The 16,634-nt window shown below is 41.6% G+C and overlaps 2 protein-coding genes across 7 annotated transcripts in view; both read right to left on the minus strand.

Moving 5' to 3' along the window:
- The window catches only part of LOC126069623 (protein BHLHb9-like), a 283,683-nt gene that overhangs the window by 122,980 nt on the left and 144,069 nt on the right, over positions 1–16,634 (minus strand). The gene's annotated exons all lie outside the window — the stretch shown is intronic.
- LOC126068709 (nuclear RNA export factor 3-like) overlaps positions 1–16,634 on the minus strand; it is an 87,565-nt gene that overhangs the window by 29,888 nt on the left and 41,043 nt on the right.

The raw sequence follows: 16,634 nt of genomic DNA on the forward strand, positions 1-16,634 counted from the left end.
TGTCATATTACAGGGAGAGCAACTGGGGTCACATAACAACATGTATATAAATTTTTGTATGAGAAACTAACCTGAATTGTAAAGTTTCACTTAAAGCACTATTAAAAAACAATAGAGGGCTGACTTTTTTTCACAGCCACCTACATGTTTAGGCCTGAATCATTGAGGTTGGCTGTCAATTTTTCCTTTGTTCTGGGCTGAGCACACGTAAGTAAAGGCAGTAAGTTGTTGTGGGAAGAGCCTGCGATTTGGGGGCAGAGAGACCTGGGCTGGATACCTGCTCTTCCACTCACTAGCTGTGTGACCTTGAACAAGTTACTGAATTTGTCTGAGCCGCAGCGCGTGCTGATTCCTTTCCCTGACCCTTAGAGTTCTGCTCTGTGATGTAGGGTAATGGGTGTAATAGATTCTTAGGATAATAAAAGCCAGCTTGAGTGCCTACTAAGTGCTTTAAAGTCCATTATCCCGTTTGGTGACTGTGACGGTTCTTTCAAGTGTAAGTATAATAACTTGTTGCAATCGTGTTGATTCTGACTCATAGTGGGCCTACAGGACAGAGTAGAACTGCCCCATACGGTTATCAAGGCTGTAGTCTTTACGGTAACTGAATGCCGCATCTTTGTCCAGCAGGGCATCCAGTGGGTTCAAACCACCAAGCTTTCTATTAGCAGCCAAGTGCTTAACCACTTGCCATCAGTGCATCTTAGGTATAACAGATACCCCTATTAGTAGTTCTTCAGGGAGGGCTTTTTTACTCCACTTTTACAGATGTGGCCTCTCAGGAACTTACCCAAAGCCTTTCAGTTTGGAGCTGCTGAAGCCTAGGTTCGAACCCAACCTGTCTATCACCAAACCGAGTGCTCTTTCTATACTGCCTTAATCTTTTAACCTTATCAAGTAACAGCAGTTATCCTTGACTTATAAAACAGACTGCAACGAGGGACCTTAGAGTCATGAAAGAAATCTGGTAAGACATATTTGGTGCAGGTTGTACAAGAGTCTGACTTATTTGCAATGGATAGTGTTGGTGCTAGAAAGGAAGGTGGTAGGAAAAGAAGAGGAGTGTGGACATGGCTCCTAGGGGTGTCAGCCTCGTGACACCCACAGATACAGAGACACAGGAAGCGCGACAGCATGTGGTGATGGTCATACCTCCTACCTCCCTCTGTAGCCACTTGCCATCAATACTCATGCTCCCACTAGTTTTAATCAACTTCAGAAGTGGTGTTTCTCATTCGGCCCGTCCTGTCGCAGCATCTGCTGCCAGCATGTGGGAAGATACAGGGATATGGAGAAGCAACTCTTCGGTGTCAGAGGAGGTAACATTAGATGAAGTTCTTTTGGAGTGGGGTGAATGATCTGTGCATGATAAAGTCCAGGTGGCTGGACTATTGAACAGTGAAAAATAAATGAATTTTCCTAAAATAAAGGCAGGTTTTAAATGATAGGAGGGCCTCAATGTCTGGTTGGAGTGGAGGCTATGTCTTCTCATAGGGCCAGTCCTCACCCATGTACAGAATGAAAGACAGAATCAAAGAGATTCAAAGCCAGTTCTATTAGAAAATCATTTTCCTGAGACTCCTTCTGATTATCAAAATAAATTATGTTCACCAAAACAAAAATAGGAAAAGCAATTAAAATCACCCATAATCCCATCACCTGGAGGTGACTGCTATTTGTATTTTGATGTATTACTTTCTTAATATACTTATCCATATATGTAATATACATAACTAACCCACTGCCGTCGAGTTGATTCCAACTCATAGCAACCCTATAGGACAGAGTAGAACTGACCCGTAGTGTTTCCAAGGAGCAGCTGGTGAGTTCGAACTGCCGACCTTTTGGTTAGCAGCCGTAGCTCTTAACCACTATGCCACCAGGGTTTCCAATATACATACTATACATACATACCTATACACACATATTGACATACAGGTAGTCCCTGACTTAGACAGCCAGCCACACAGCCTACTCACACTTCCAGACCCAGGTAAGAATGGTATTCTGGGAAAAGCTAAGTACTTGCATATGTTTTACTGCTCCCCCACCCACAAGCCGGCATCAGCAGCTATTGATTTCCCTGGGCCTAAGATAGGCCCATCTGAGTGCCCTGAGCCATGCTCCTGGACTTGGAGAAGGAATAAATTCACAACAGGGGGAAAAGATAATTTGCCAGCTCCACTCACCTGGGGAGCTCAGGACAGAAGCAGCTCCTGTCCAGGCATAAACAGTCCATGGACTTTGAATACCTTTCCCCCTGCATGGACCTGTGTGGGCCTATTTCAGGAGAATAGACCTTTGCTGGCAGACTACAACTGTTTAAGCTGTGCAGTGGAGAGGCGAGTTTTTGATATTTGACACCCCTTTGCCTGTTAAACAGGGTCCTCGCCTACCCACATCAGGGGCCTAAGGACTGGTGGTTCCACTCAGGTCACCTAGCCACTCGCAAAAGGGGTCCAGGGATAACTGGTACCTCCCAGTCCTTACAACCAAAAGCATTGGGTGCCCGTGGTCCATCTGCAGAACCCACCTACCTGTATGCTCTAGGGAACAAGGATGCTTTCCTCAGAGACACTCAGGGGGTGGTTGTCAGCACCCTGCCTTGTTCAGAGCGTGACTCGTTGCTGCAACCAGATACCGGTACCTACACCAAACACCCATGACCCCCTAAGGCTGTAGGACTGAGCCTGTACCAGAGACTTTATGACCAGTTACCTGAGCTGAATTCACACAAGAAAAGTGAATGGACTCATAAGCTCGTATATGTGATAACAGCTGTAGCCATCTGGTGACAGGACAGGTGAGAACTCCAAAGGCAAAAATAATCAAGCTAGCTCACTCAAGCAACCCATTTGGGCATATCAAAACAAAACAAAGCAAGAAGCTATGATACAGCGAGCAAACATAAAATAAAATAATACAATAACTTATAGAGGTCTCAGAGACAACAGTCAATATCAAACCACATAAAGAAACAGACCATGATCGCTTCAACAAGCTCTCAAAACAGAGAATCAAAGGATCTTATGGATGAAGGTGACTTCCTGGAATTACTGGATGTAGAATTCAAAAGATTAATACACAGAACTCTTTCAAGACATCAGGAAGGAGGTCAGGCAATATGCAGAATAAGCCAAGGAACACACAGATAAAACAGTTGAAGAAATAAAAAAGGTTATTCAAGAACATAAGGAAAAATTTAATAAGCTGCAAGAATCCATAGACAGCAATCAGAAACTCAGAAGATTAACAATAAAATTACAGAATTAGACAAGTCGATAGAAAGTCAGAGGAGCAGAATCGAGCAAGTGGAAGGCAGAATTGGTGACATTGAAGATAAAGTACTTAGCACCAATATATTTGAAGAAAAATCAGATAAAAGACTTTTAAAAAATGAAGAAACCTTAAGAATCATGTGGGACTCTAGCAAGAAAAAAAACCTACTAGTGATTGGAGTACCAGAACAGGGAGGGATAACAGAAAATACAAAGAGAATTGTTAAAGATTGTTGGCAGAAAACTTCCCTGATATCATGAAAGATGAGAAGATATCAATCCAAGATGTTCATCGAACTCCACATAAGGTAGATTTTAAAAGCAAATCACTAAGACATATTATTATCAAACTTGCCAAAACCAAAGATAAAGAGAGAATTTTAAGAGCGGCTAGGGATAAATGAAAAGTCACCTACGAAGGAGAGTCAATAAGAATAAACTCAGGCTACTCGGCAGAAACGCTGCAAGGAACAAGGCAATGGGATGACTTGTATAAAGCACTGAAGAAAAAAAAATTGCCAGCCAAGAATCATATATCCAGCAAAACTGTCTCTCAGCTATGAAGTCAAAATCAGAACACTTCCAGATAAACAGAAGTTTACAGAATTCGTAAAAACCAAACCAAAATGACAAGAAACACTAAAGGAAGTTCTTTGGTTAGAAAATCAGTAATTTCAGGTATCAATCCAAGACTAGAACACTGGACAAAGCAATTAGATGTTACCTCAGACAGGGAAATCACATAAATCAAGATAAAAAAATGCTCAAAACAGGGAAACAGGGATGTTATTATGTAAAAGAAGACAACATTAAAATAATAAAGAGGGACTAAGAAATGAAGTCATAGATCTTTCATATGGAGAGGAAGACAAGGCGATATAAAGAAATAAAAGTTAGGTTTAAACTTAGAAAAATAGGAGAAAACATTAAGGTAACCACAAAGGAGACTAACTATCCTACTCATCAAAATAAAATACAAGAAAAAATAGAGACTCAGCAGAAACAAAATCAACAAAAACAAAGAAGAAAAGACAATATATAAAGATAAACTACTCAGCACATACAAAAAAAAGACATCAAAATGACAGCACTAAATTCGTACCTTTCCATAATTATGCTGAATGTTAATGGACTAAATGTACCGATAAAAAGACAGAGAGTGGCAAAATGGATAAAAAACATGATCCATCTATATGCTGCCTACAAGAGACACACCATAGACTTAGAGACACAAAAAAACTAAAACTCGAAGGATGGAAACAAATACGTGAAGCAAACAACAATCAAAAAAGAGCAGGAGTGGCAATATTAATTTCTGACAAAATAGACTTTAAAGTTAAATCCACCACAAAGGATAAGGAAGGACACTATATAATGATTAAAGGGACAATATATCAGGAGGACATAACTGTATTAAATATTTATGCACCCAACAACAGGACTGCAAGATACATGAAAGAAACTAACAGCATTGAAAAGTGAAATAGACAGTTCCACAATTATAGTAGGAGCCATAAACACAGTACTTTTGGTGAAGGACAGGGCATCCAGAAAGAAGCTCAATAAAGATACAGAAGATCTAAATGCCACAATCAACCAACTTGACTTTATAGACACACACAGAACTCTCCACCCAACAGCAGCCAAGTATGCTTTCTTTTCTAGTGCACATGGAACATTCTCTAGAATAGACCACATATTAGGTCTTAAAGCAAGCCTTAGCAGAATCCAAAACATTAAAATATTACAAAGCATCTTCTCTGAACATAAGGCCATAAAAGTGGAAATCAGTAACAGAAAATGCAGGAAAAAGAAATCAAACACTTGGAAGCTGAACGATACCCTGCTCAAAAATGACTGGGTTATGGAAGACAGTAAGGGTGGAATAAAGAAATTCATAGAATCCAAAGAGAATGAAAACACTTCTTATCAGAACCTTTGGGACACAGGGAAAGCAGTGCTCAGAGGTCATTTACAACCATAACTGCACACATCCAAAAAGAAGAAAAGGCCAAAATCAAAGAATTATCTCTATAACTTGAACAAATAGAAAGAGAGCAACAAAGGAAACCTTCAGGTGGTAGAAAAAAGCAAATAATAAAAATAAGAGCCGAACTAAATGAAATAAAAAGCAGAAAATCAATTGAAAGAGTTAACAAGACCAAAAGCTGGTTCTTTGAAAAAATTAACAAAATTGATAAACCATTGGCCAAACTAACAAAAGAAAAACAGGAGAGGATGCAAATAACCCAAATAAAGAAATGAGATGGGTGATATTACAACAGATCCAACTGAAATGAAAAGAATCATAGCAGATTACTATGAAAAATTGTACTCTGACAAATTTGAAAACCTAGAAGAAATGGATGAATTTCTGGAATCAAACTACCTACCTAAACTAACACAAACGGAGGTAGAACAACGGAATAGACCCATAACAAAAGAAGAGATTGAAAAGGTAATCAAAAAACTCCCAATAAAAAAAAGCCTGGGCCTGGATGTCTTCACTGCAGAGTTCTACCAAACTTTCAGACAAGAATTAATACCACTACTAGTGAAGGTATTTCAGAACATAGAAAAGGACGGAATACTCCCAAACTCATTCTATGAAGCCAGTATATTCCTGATACCAAAACCAGGTAAAGACACCACAAAAAAAGAAAATTGCAGACATATAGCCCTCATGAACTTAGATGCAAAAATCCTCAACAAAATTCTAGCCAATAGAATTCAACAAAATACATTAAAAAATTCACCATGAACAAATGGGATTCATACCAGGTATGCAGGAATGGTTCAACCTTAGAAAAACAATTAATGTAATCCATCATGAATGTAAATAAAACAAAAACAAGAACTGCATGATTTTATCAATCGATGCAGAAAAGGCATTTGACAAACTTCAACACCCATTCATTGTAAAAACTCTCAGCCAAATAGGAATAGAAGGAAAATTCCTCAACATAATAAAGGGCATTTATACAAAGCCAACAGCCAACATCATTCTAAATGGAGAGAGTCTGAGAGCATTCCCCTTGAGGGCAGGAACCAGACAAGGAAGCCCTTTATCACCACTCTTATTCAACATCGCTGGAGGTCCTAGCCAGAGCTATTAGTCTAGATAAAGAAATACAGGGCATCCAGATTGGTAAGGAAGAATTAAAAGTATCTCTGTCTGCAGATGACATGATCTTATACACAGAAAACCCTAAAGAATCCTCAAGAAACTACTGACACTAATAGAAGAGTTCACCAGAGTATCAGGGCACAAGACAGACATAAAAAATCAGTTGGATTTCTCTACACTCACAAAAAGAACATGGAAGAGGAAATCACCAATTCAATACCATTTACAGTAGCCCCAAGAAGATAAAATACTTAGGAATAAATCTTACCAGAGACGTAAAAGACCTATACATAGAAACTACAAGACACCACTGCAAGAAACCGAGAGAGACCACATAAGTGGAAAAATACACCTTGCTCACGGATAGGAAGACTTAACATTGTAAAAATATCTATTCTACCGAAAGCGATCTGTAGACACAATGCAGTTCCAATCCAAATTCCAATGACATTTTTTAATGAGATGGAGAAACAAATCACCAGCTTCATATGGAAGGGAAAGAGGCCCTGGATAAATAAGGCATTACTGAAAAAGAAAAACAAAGTGGGAGGCCTTACTTTACCTGACTTTAGAACCTATTATACTGCCACAGTAGTCAAAACAGCCTGGTACTGGTACAACAACAGCTACATAGTCCAATGGAACAGAACTGAGAATCCAGATATAAATCCATCCACATATGATCAGTTAATATTTGAGAAAGTCTCGATGTCAGTTAAATGGGAAAAAGACAGTCTCCTTAACAAATGGTGCTGGCATAACTGGATATCCAACTGCAAAATAATGAAACAAGACCCATACCTCACACCATGCACAAAAACTAATTCAAAATGGATCAAAGGTCTAAATATAAAATCTGAAACGATAAAGATCATGGAAGAAAAAATAGGGACAATGTTAGGAGCCCTAATACATGGCATAAACAGTACACAAAACATTATAAAGAATGTAGAAGAAAAACTAGATAACTGGGAGCCCCTAAAAATCAAACACCTATGCTCATCCAAAGACTCCACCAAAAGAGAAAATAGATTACATACAGAGAGGGAAAAAGTTTTTAGCTATGACATTTCCATTCAGTGTCCTCTAAAATCTACATGATACCGCAAAAACTCAACTACAAGAAGACACATAACCCAATTAAAAAATGGGCAGAGAATATGAACAGACACTTCACTAAAGAAGACATTCAGGTAGCTAACAGATACATTAGGAAATGCTCACGATCATTAGCCATTAGAGAAATACAAATCAAAAGTATAATGAGATTCCATCTCACTCCAACAAGGCTGGCATTAATCCACAAAACACAAAATAATAAATGTTGGAGAGGTTGCGGAGAGACTGGAACACTTATACACTGCTGGTGGGAATGTAAAATGGTACAGCCACTTTCTGGAAATTGATTTGGTGCTTCCTTAAAAAACGAGAAATAGAGCTACCTTATGATTCAGCAGTCCCACTCCTTGGAATATATCCTAGAGAAATAAGAGCCTTTACACAAACAGATATATGCACCTTTGTGTTCATTGCAGCACTGTTTACACTAGCAAAAAGATGGAAGCAACCAAGGTGCCTTTCAACGGATGAATGGATAAATAAATTATGGTATATTCACACAATGGAATATTGCACATTGATAAAGAACAATGATGAATCTGTGAAACATTTCATAACACGGAGGAATCTGGAAGGCATTATGCTGAGCAAAATCAGTCAGCTGCAAAAGGACAAATATTGTATAAGACCACTATTATAAGAACTCGAGAAATAGTTAAAACAGAGAATATTCTTTGATGGTTATGAGAGTGGGTAGGGAGGGAAGGAGAGAGAGGGGTTTTTGCTAGATAGTAGATAAGAACTATTTAAGGTGAAGGGAAAGACAACACACAATACAGGAGAGGTCAGCACAACTGGACTAAACCAAAAGCAAAGAAGTCTCCTGAATAAACTGAATGCTTCCATGGCCAGCATAGCGGGGGCAGGGGTTTGGGGACCATGGTTTCAGGAGACATCTAAGTCAGTTGGCATAATAAAATCTATTAAGAAAACATTCTGCATCCCACTTTGGAGAGTGGTGTCTGGGGTCTTAAACGGTAGCAAGTGGCCATCTAAGATGCATCAATTGGTCTCAACCCACCTCTCGATCAAAGGAGAATGAAGAACACCAAAGATTCAAGGTAATTATGAAACCAAGAGGCAGAAAGGGTCAAATAAACCAGAGACTACATCAGCCTGAAACCAGAAGAACTAGATGGTGCCCGGCTACAACCAATGACTGTCCTGACAGGGAACACAACATAGAATCCCTGAGGGAGCAGGAGAGCAGTGGGATGCAGACCTCAAATTCTCGTAAAAAGACCAGACTTAATGGTCTGACTGGGACTAGAATGACCCTGGAGGTCATGGTCCCCAGACCTTCTGTTAGCTCAAAACAGGAACCATTCCCAAAGGCAACTCTTCAGACAGAGATTGGACTGGACTATGGGATAGACTGCACTGGGTTTTTTTTTTTTTTTATGGGATAGACAATGATGCTGGTGAAGAATGAGCTTCTTGGATCACGTAGACACATGAGATATGTTGGCATCTCCTGTTTGAAGGAGAGATGAAAGGGTAGAGGGGATCAGAATCTGGCCGAATGGACACGAAATGAGAGAGTGGAGGGAAGGAGTGTGCTGTCTCATTAGGGAGAGAGCAATCAGGAATATATAGCAAGGTGTTTATACATTTTTGTATGAGAGTCCAACTGGATTTGTAAACTTTCACTTCAAGCACAATAAAAATTAAAAAAAAAAAAAAAGATTTACAGCCTTGAATATCCTATGGGGCAGTTCTACTCTGTCTTATAGGGTTGCTATATGTCAGAATCGACTCGACAGCAGTGAGTTTGGATTGATATACAATTGTCCTGTATATACATTATATATGCATTTTATATGACTGTCTTATATATATATGTACACACACATATGTATCTTTTTATTTTCATTTGTAACATGAAATCACATGGTATGAGGAAAGCAACTTTGCTTTTTGAGAACACTTTACAGTTGCTCAAGCCCCATTTTTTGAAGGATATATCTGATGGGAAACACCATCACCCACTACACGTAAACATACAGCATAGTAAATTCACCCAGGTTATGCTCCTTGTTGATGGTTGGGAAGTCTAATAACAACACTGTTGGTAAAAAGAAGTGACTGCCTACTCATAACTTACAAAGTATCACTCGGGTACCATACTGGTTTCCAAGTATTATATCCTTTAATCTTAACCACAGACATGGGGTAGGTCTCATTCTCATCCTCATTTTAGAAAGGAAGAAATGCGATTCAGACCAAAAAGAAAGCTTGCTAACATCACCCAGTGAGCACCCAGTGCAGCCAAGGTCCAAGCCCCGGTTTATCTGACCCCAAAGCCCTCACCCCTGACCAGTTATATGGAGTGTTGCTCTGTGTGACAGCTGAGGCCTGTGAGGGGAAGTGGCTCACTCACACACGCTCACTCACTGACACACACACATGGTTACACACACACACACTCATACACTCACATTCTGTTATCACAACGCGAGAATTCTCCTGAGACGGTTGGCTGCAGCCAAGAGGACACATGCAGCTCACAGGTGCTGACAGACGGCCCTGTGAAGTGCGCCCAGAACCGCACCCTTTAGCAGTCTACAGAGACGGAAAGGATGCCATCCACACACTGTGTACAATAGGGAGTATGTGAAACACTGTGAATCCCAAACAACCTGGAGTTGAAAAATTGATGAGGCCACATCCATGGGATGGCATTACAGTCAGGCATTAAAGGCACGTTGTCATGAAAACGATGATGAGAGACGATTTGTTGCCTGTCAGATTAGGAACACTTCACATTCTTTCCCGTGAGTGGAGAAAAGGCACTTTCATACGGCGTCGTGAAGAATGGGAATTAGTTATAGCATTTGGAATGTAGTGTACTGAGATAAAATGTTATAGACTCCATAGTTTGGAAAGGACACTTTCAGGAACTTACAAAGAAATGCTTAGAAAGACATTTGCGAATATACAAGCAAAAGCGTTAAGCTTACTATTGTTTGTAATAGAAGAAACGGTAAAGAAAGGGAATTTTCATCACGAGAGTACTGATGAAACAAATTTTGGGGCATCTGTACAGTGTAACACAAGGTCGATATAAAAAAAATGCCTGTAATTTTGTTATAAATTAATTAAAATTTTACCATAGAAATGTATTTACATACAAAGACAGCAAACGCAAAAGCAAATTACAAAGGCGACGACTGGCGTAAATTCATTTTTGCATATATAGGTATCTAGCTATTTTTATTTTCAAAGCAGGAAAATAAAAATGATCTTTTTCTTCCACTCACATAGAGCTTTCTCTTCATCATAGAAAGAAAACGTACTTTCTGTCTGAAGGCCATCAGTTTTCCTGAACCATGGTATGCCTCTTTTGCCACCCAGCCCTCCAGAAAGCTAGCTCCCTCTCATGGGTTTGGGACAGAGCCCCTCCCTCCCACCTTCCTAAGTACACGTTGCAGTTCAGACTTCTGTCACGAGGGGGCGACAAAGTACCGCCATTATCAAACTTCTCTACAGAAAAAAAAGAAAAAAAAAAAAATCAAACTTGTTGCCGTCCAGTCAATTCTGACTCATAGTGACCCTATAGAGGGGTTGACAAAAGGGGCAAAAAACTCAATGCCCTCTCTTAAAAACCAGGTTATGAACCTACGTAAGAACGATTCTAATTCCGTCTGACAAAGGTACAGGCATAAAATAAGACTATAGAAACACATAGTCTGGGCATCCAGAGGCTGAAACACCAGGTAGCTGTAGCTAGTGCACCTTGGTGAGCCACAGGGCAGCACAGCACAGCACAAAGCTGGGTAGGCAGAAGGAGGTGACTGAGACGATGGAGGCGCGGGTGCGGGGTTTGGGCAGCTGTGTCCAGTGTGGCCTGGAGAAGCGCTGACAGAGACGGGGTGGGAGAGTGTCTGGGAAGCTTTTGCAAGGGTAGGATAATGGAGGATGAATCCCTGCTCTTGCAGAGGCCCTCCCTGCGGTGTGGATGTGTTAGCCGACTCTCACGAAGGAAGAGATAAATCAGTAAATGAGATGGAGATTTCGGATCAACAAAAAAAATGGAGCAGCTTTAATACAGATACGAATTTTTCAAACAGAACCGGTATAGTAAACATGCCATTTCACAACGTTTGTTTCACTGCACAAAATGCTCTTTTCATTAAAAAAGAAACTGATATGAGTGCCACCTGGTGGCCAGAGCCAGGAGAGCAGTAAAGAGAGAGACTAGGGGCCTTAGGAAGGGCAGAGGGATGCAGGTTGGGATCTTGGCTTAATGGTATCAACCAGGGTCATCTGGAAAATTTCAGGCACTGACAGCAATTTCTTTGCATCCATCATTTTCTGGGATATTCAAACCTGAGACAGGAAGTGAACTGAACTGAAATGAAAGCTTAATGGTAGCAGAGTTTTCTGGAATTTTCCAACCACTGGTAAATACCTCTTTGTATCCATCATTTTCTGGGATATTCGAACGTGAGACCGGAAGTGAACAGTCTGAGCAGAATGTAAAGCTGCACCTGTGCGTATTTGGGGTGAGAGAGCTAGAGGAGACCTACACACACACACACACACACACACACACACACGAGCAGTCAAAACAATTATTTTTATCTACTTCGTTTCCCCATAAAACTCAATACAATGAACCTCTATGCACATTATTTGGTTATCAATTTGTTCATGAGTATTTTGTCTTCCAAATTTGTAAAATACCTTATTTCCTGAGTGCAAGATTTCAAACAACATATGAAAGTATAATTATAAACTGAAATTACCCTGTATCTCTCACTGGCTGGACTCAACGTGCCCTGCCCCCAAGAGGTGTGTTGTCAATAGAATGGTGCATGTTCTCAGGATTGTCCCTGTCGGTGAGGTAGACACAAACACGTACACCTACACAGCCACACCTAGAGAGGAAACATATTACTCATCTTCTTTTGCAACTTGTCTTTGTCACTAAATGTTAATTAAAAAAAAATTTTTTTTTTAGTTAATATTAATTCTCAGGATTTATATTTGCATCTAATTAGTTCTTCTGGTCTGTTCATGTATATTTTACTGTGAATTCTGTTGAAATTACTTGCCAATCTCTGTTAGTAAGTGTGCTTCACAAACCATGAATACCAACATGGTATCTGAGATGTACTGGTAGTTAACAAATGTGTTCTCCCTGATTTTAAAGTTTCTACAATATTGTATTGAATAATATTACTATTAAATAATTAAAAAATAATATTGAATAATAATATTGAAAACTGTACAGGTCATCATTTAAAAAAAGATGAAGTTAAACAACACCCCAGAAACCCTGGAGGCTTGGAGACAAAATGTGAAAACTTTTTAGAATAATGTCAGTTAGGCCCTGATCGGAAGACGATAAAGTTGTTTCCTGATTTACTTAAACGCCCCTAAAGTTACGACCCTAATAAGGATAAAGGGTCAAATAATGGGTAACTTGATAGCTGTTAGGATTCAAGGAGATGAGATATAAAGTGTACCTTGCATAAAAGTAGGTCTGTGCCTATTAATGTCCTTCCCTCTAGATCACCTGCCCCAGGGCAACACCTGTGCTCTGCCTGAGGCCCACTCACCTCTTCAGGGATGGGACAATTAATGTGGCCCTGCCCCCAGGTCTCTTGGCACAAAGGGCAGGAGTTCATCTCCACTATCATCTTGTTCACCAAGTGGTTGAGTGGGTATCATGGGGCCACAATAGCAGGGGAGGTAAAAGGGCCAATTCTCAAGCCCTGGAAGTCTGTGCTCTAAAGTGGAGGCCACTCGGTGTCTTCTAGGGAGGGCACGGGAGGGAACCTCATTGCAATCCTGCCACTTATCTGGAGAGGTGACTCAAGACCTGTTACCCTGAGCTCGTTCTTCTGTGAAACCGAACTCACCATACCTTCCCCACAGAGCTGTTCTGAGAGACAGACGAGAAAACTCAGAGCACAACTTTCCTTCCATTCTGGGTGTTGAATTGGGGTCTCCCTATGCAGAGACCTGGAAGGATGGGTGGTGTGGGTGATTTCCAGAGCATTCCTCCCCACCACATACCTCTGGAGGTGATGGGTTAGAACCTGAGCAGAGGAAGCTCGTTGCTGTCCGAAGATGAAAGCTGGATGCTGGGATGTAGTGCACCTGAGCCAGGCTGGAAGTGGGCGTGGCTGGACAGTGGTCACCATATCGCTGGCCTCCCAGCCAAGCACTCATGCCCTACTCTCTCCATCTGCCCGTCTGTGTATCAGTGTGTCTGTGCCCAGAGCCCCACGACCAGGAGAAGTGGTGGTATATAAAGGGAACCTTCATTCCCACTTCAGGGATGATGGTTCAGGTGCAGAGAGTGTGGGGAAGACCAAATGGGAGTGGTCACCCTTCCAGAGATAAGACAGGCACAAAACCAGGCCAGAAAACTCCCTCTGTGATGTAGCAAAGGTGTAAAGGAGAGTGAATTCGAAACTCCTCATTCCTGTCCTTGAGGATCAGGAAGAATCAAACCACCTCATCCTTCACTCCCACATGTCAGCTGTGTGACCCTGAGCAACTCACTCAATGTCTCTGTGCCTTGGTTGTTCGGTTGAAAATGCAGTATTTGACACGGTTTTTACAGAATGATCCTCCCTAGAGTTAGAGAAATACATAAGGATGAAAATAGACTGGTGATTCTCTCTTCTATATACCCTATGTATTTATTTAATAAATATTTAATGGGGTATCTATTATGTGCCAGCACCCACAAGCCCATACACCATGTCTTCATCTCAGACCTTTCTCCTGGGTTCCAGACACATATATTCAACCACCCACTGGAAATGTGTATCTAGGGCAGCGGTTCTCAAATGGGGGAGATTTTGCACCCCACCTCAAGGGGATGAGTGGCAACGTCTGGAGACATTTTTGGTTGTCAGAACGAGGAATGCTACTGGTATATAGTGGAGAGAGGTTAGGAATTCTCCTAAATATGCTACAATGCACAGGACAGCCCCCTACAACAAAGAGTTATCTGGCCCAAAATGTCAATAGTGCCAAAGTTGAGAAATCCTTTTCTAGAGGAAGGTAAAGTTAAACTCAAACCAGTGCGGTCGAGTAAAGTTATAACCCGATTATTACCTATGTGCACAGATTCAGGGTAGAACCCAATCCTGGAGTCTGACAAACCTCAGTTAGAATCACCAGGCTGCCTTTTTCCTGGTATGCATCCTTGGAAAATGTATTTGACCTCCATGAGTCTTAGTAAAGTATGCCTGGGGTGAAAAATGAATTAAAACAGGGAATACTGATACCTAACTTACAGAACAGTCCCAAGGTTAGTTTCCTCCTCACCTCACTTCCTAGCTTCTGCTTTGGAGATGACTTTTGCCTAACCTACATAGTCCTAAACATTATAACTCTGCCCTAAAGAACTTCTGAAAATATAACAACAGGAAGGAAAATAAATTCCCATTGTGTATAAGTCAGTGCCACTTCTGTGTGGTAGAGTTGTCTAATGCAGATGGGATAGGGGAAGATTTTCACCCCATTTCCATAGAGTCAGTGTGTCTTTAGTTATCCCTTCGGGGCCCCTGTTGGACAGTTAACATCAGGTCTCTTTATGAAGCAAACAAAATTTCTGACAACAGGAGCATGCTTTCTTCCACCACACCGGGCAGACTTCACCGATCGCCTGGGTCCCTGTGTGTACCTGTTAAAACCTGTTGCTATGGAGTTGATTCCGACTCATAGCGACCCTACAGGACAGAGTAGAACTGCCCCATAGGGTCCCTGTCTAGTGCTCTAATTAGAACGCGGTGTCAGGTGGCGGTCTGAAAGGCCCAGGTGTTCTGCTTTCAGTGACAGATGAAGGGGGGGGGACAACTGAGCGGAGGCGTTTCCGGTGCTTCGCGGTTGCCATAGAAACCGACGTAAAGATGGCGACCGTGACGACTTTTCAATAGAGGATAAGACCCGGCAAGCGGAGCAGGTTCCCGCCATCAGGTGTTTGGGACTCAGCAGAGGAGGTGGGTGCTCCGCCGTGGGTGTGGGGAGACAAGGGGCCCCAGAGCCAAGGGGTGATTTCCTGCTTTGGGACTCGGTGTCCTGCTGTGTCGTCAGAGAGAGAGACGGGCTGTTGTGGTCCCTGCCGGCCTGAGGGAGCCTGGTGTCCTTCTCCAGGGGTGTCCTGGAGGTGTTTCCATACACAGGTAGGGGCGGTGAGAGATGGTCTTGGGAGGAAAGGGACAGAGAGGGGAAGAGATCATGTGTGCATGTATGTGTGTGCATCTCTGCAGCTGGAGAGAGAGCGTGTGTGTGTGTGTGTGTGTGTCGCCGCAGCTGCGGGGAGTGTTTATGGTGAGGAATACTTGAGGCAGTTAATGTGCATCATGTCGGTCCCATTGAGTTCCTAGGGGATATTAGGAACCAAGTGAGGCTTGTTGTTTCCCTGGGTTTACGTGGCCTCTGTGGGTACCAGAGGGCTCCCTGACTGCTGTGGGATTTGGTGCAGACTGAGCCCCCATTTATGATTCTCCCATGAACCACTTATAACTATGACAGTTGTCAAGTGTTGCTTTCCTAATTCTGTCTAGATTTACTAATTATCCTTCCAATGTAGACTACAGCTTCCCTTTCTCCCTCATCTATCCGTATACCTCTCTTTTCATGTGTGTATTAATTTATATCAGTAAAACTCATAGATTCCTATTTTACTCAAAGGTTTACCATGTATTGCTATCATTGTTTTCATGTTCGTTTTGTCCCCAAAGTGGCCAGTGGAAGCTCCTTCAAGTTGGCCTCTGTGTCCATTTGACAACTCCCTAGAAATGAGAACGCACTTTGCTCTCTGAGCCCATTTCCCCATCTGCAAGGGAAGTAATGATGCCTGCCCCAGAGCATTGCTTTGAGGATTTGGAGAGAACAAGTCTGAAAATAAAACCCTACAGCCTGTGGCATCTGTGGGCCTCAGCAAATGTTGGTTCCTCCTTCCGCCTTTGCCTCCTTCTTTCTGTGAACGCCATGCTTCTGACATTAGCATAATAGCAGAGCTAGCAGATAGCATAGATGGAAATGTACCAGCAAGCAGGGATAAACCCCCATTTCATTGTGTCCCAATGTTCTCTGTAGTAGAATTCTGAGAATAATATTATTCCTGACCATTTATTTTTATT

This window comes from Elephas maximus, chromosome X (genome assembly GCF_024166365.1).
Source record: "Elephas maximus indicus isolate mEleMax1 chromosome X, mEleMax1 primary haplotype, whole genome shotgun sequence".
NCBI classification, from domain to species: domain Eukaryota; kingdom Metazoa; phylum Chordata; class Mammalia; order Proboscidea; family Elephantidae; genus Elephas; species Elephas maximus.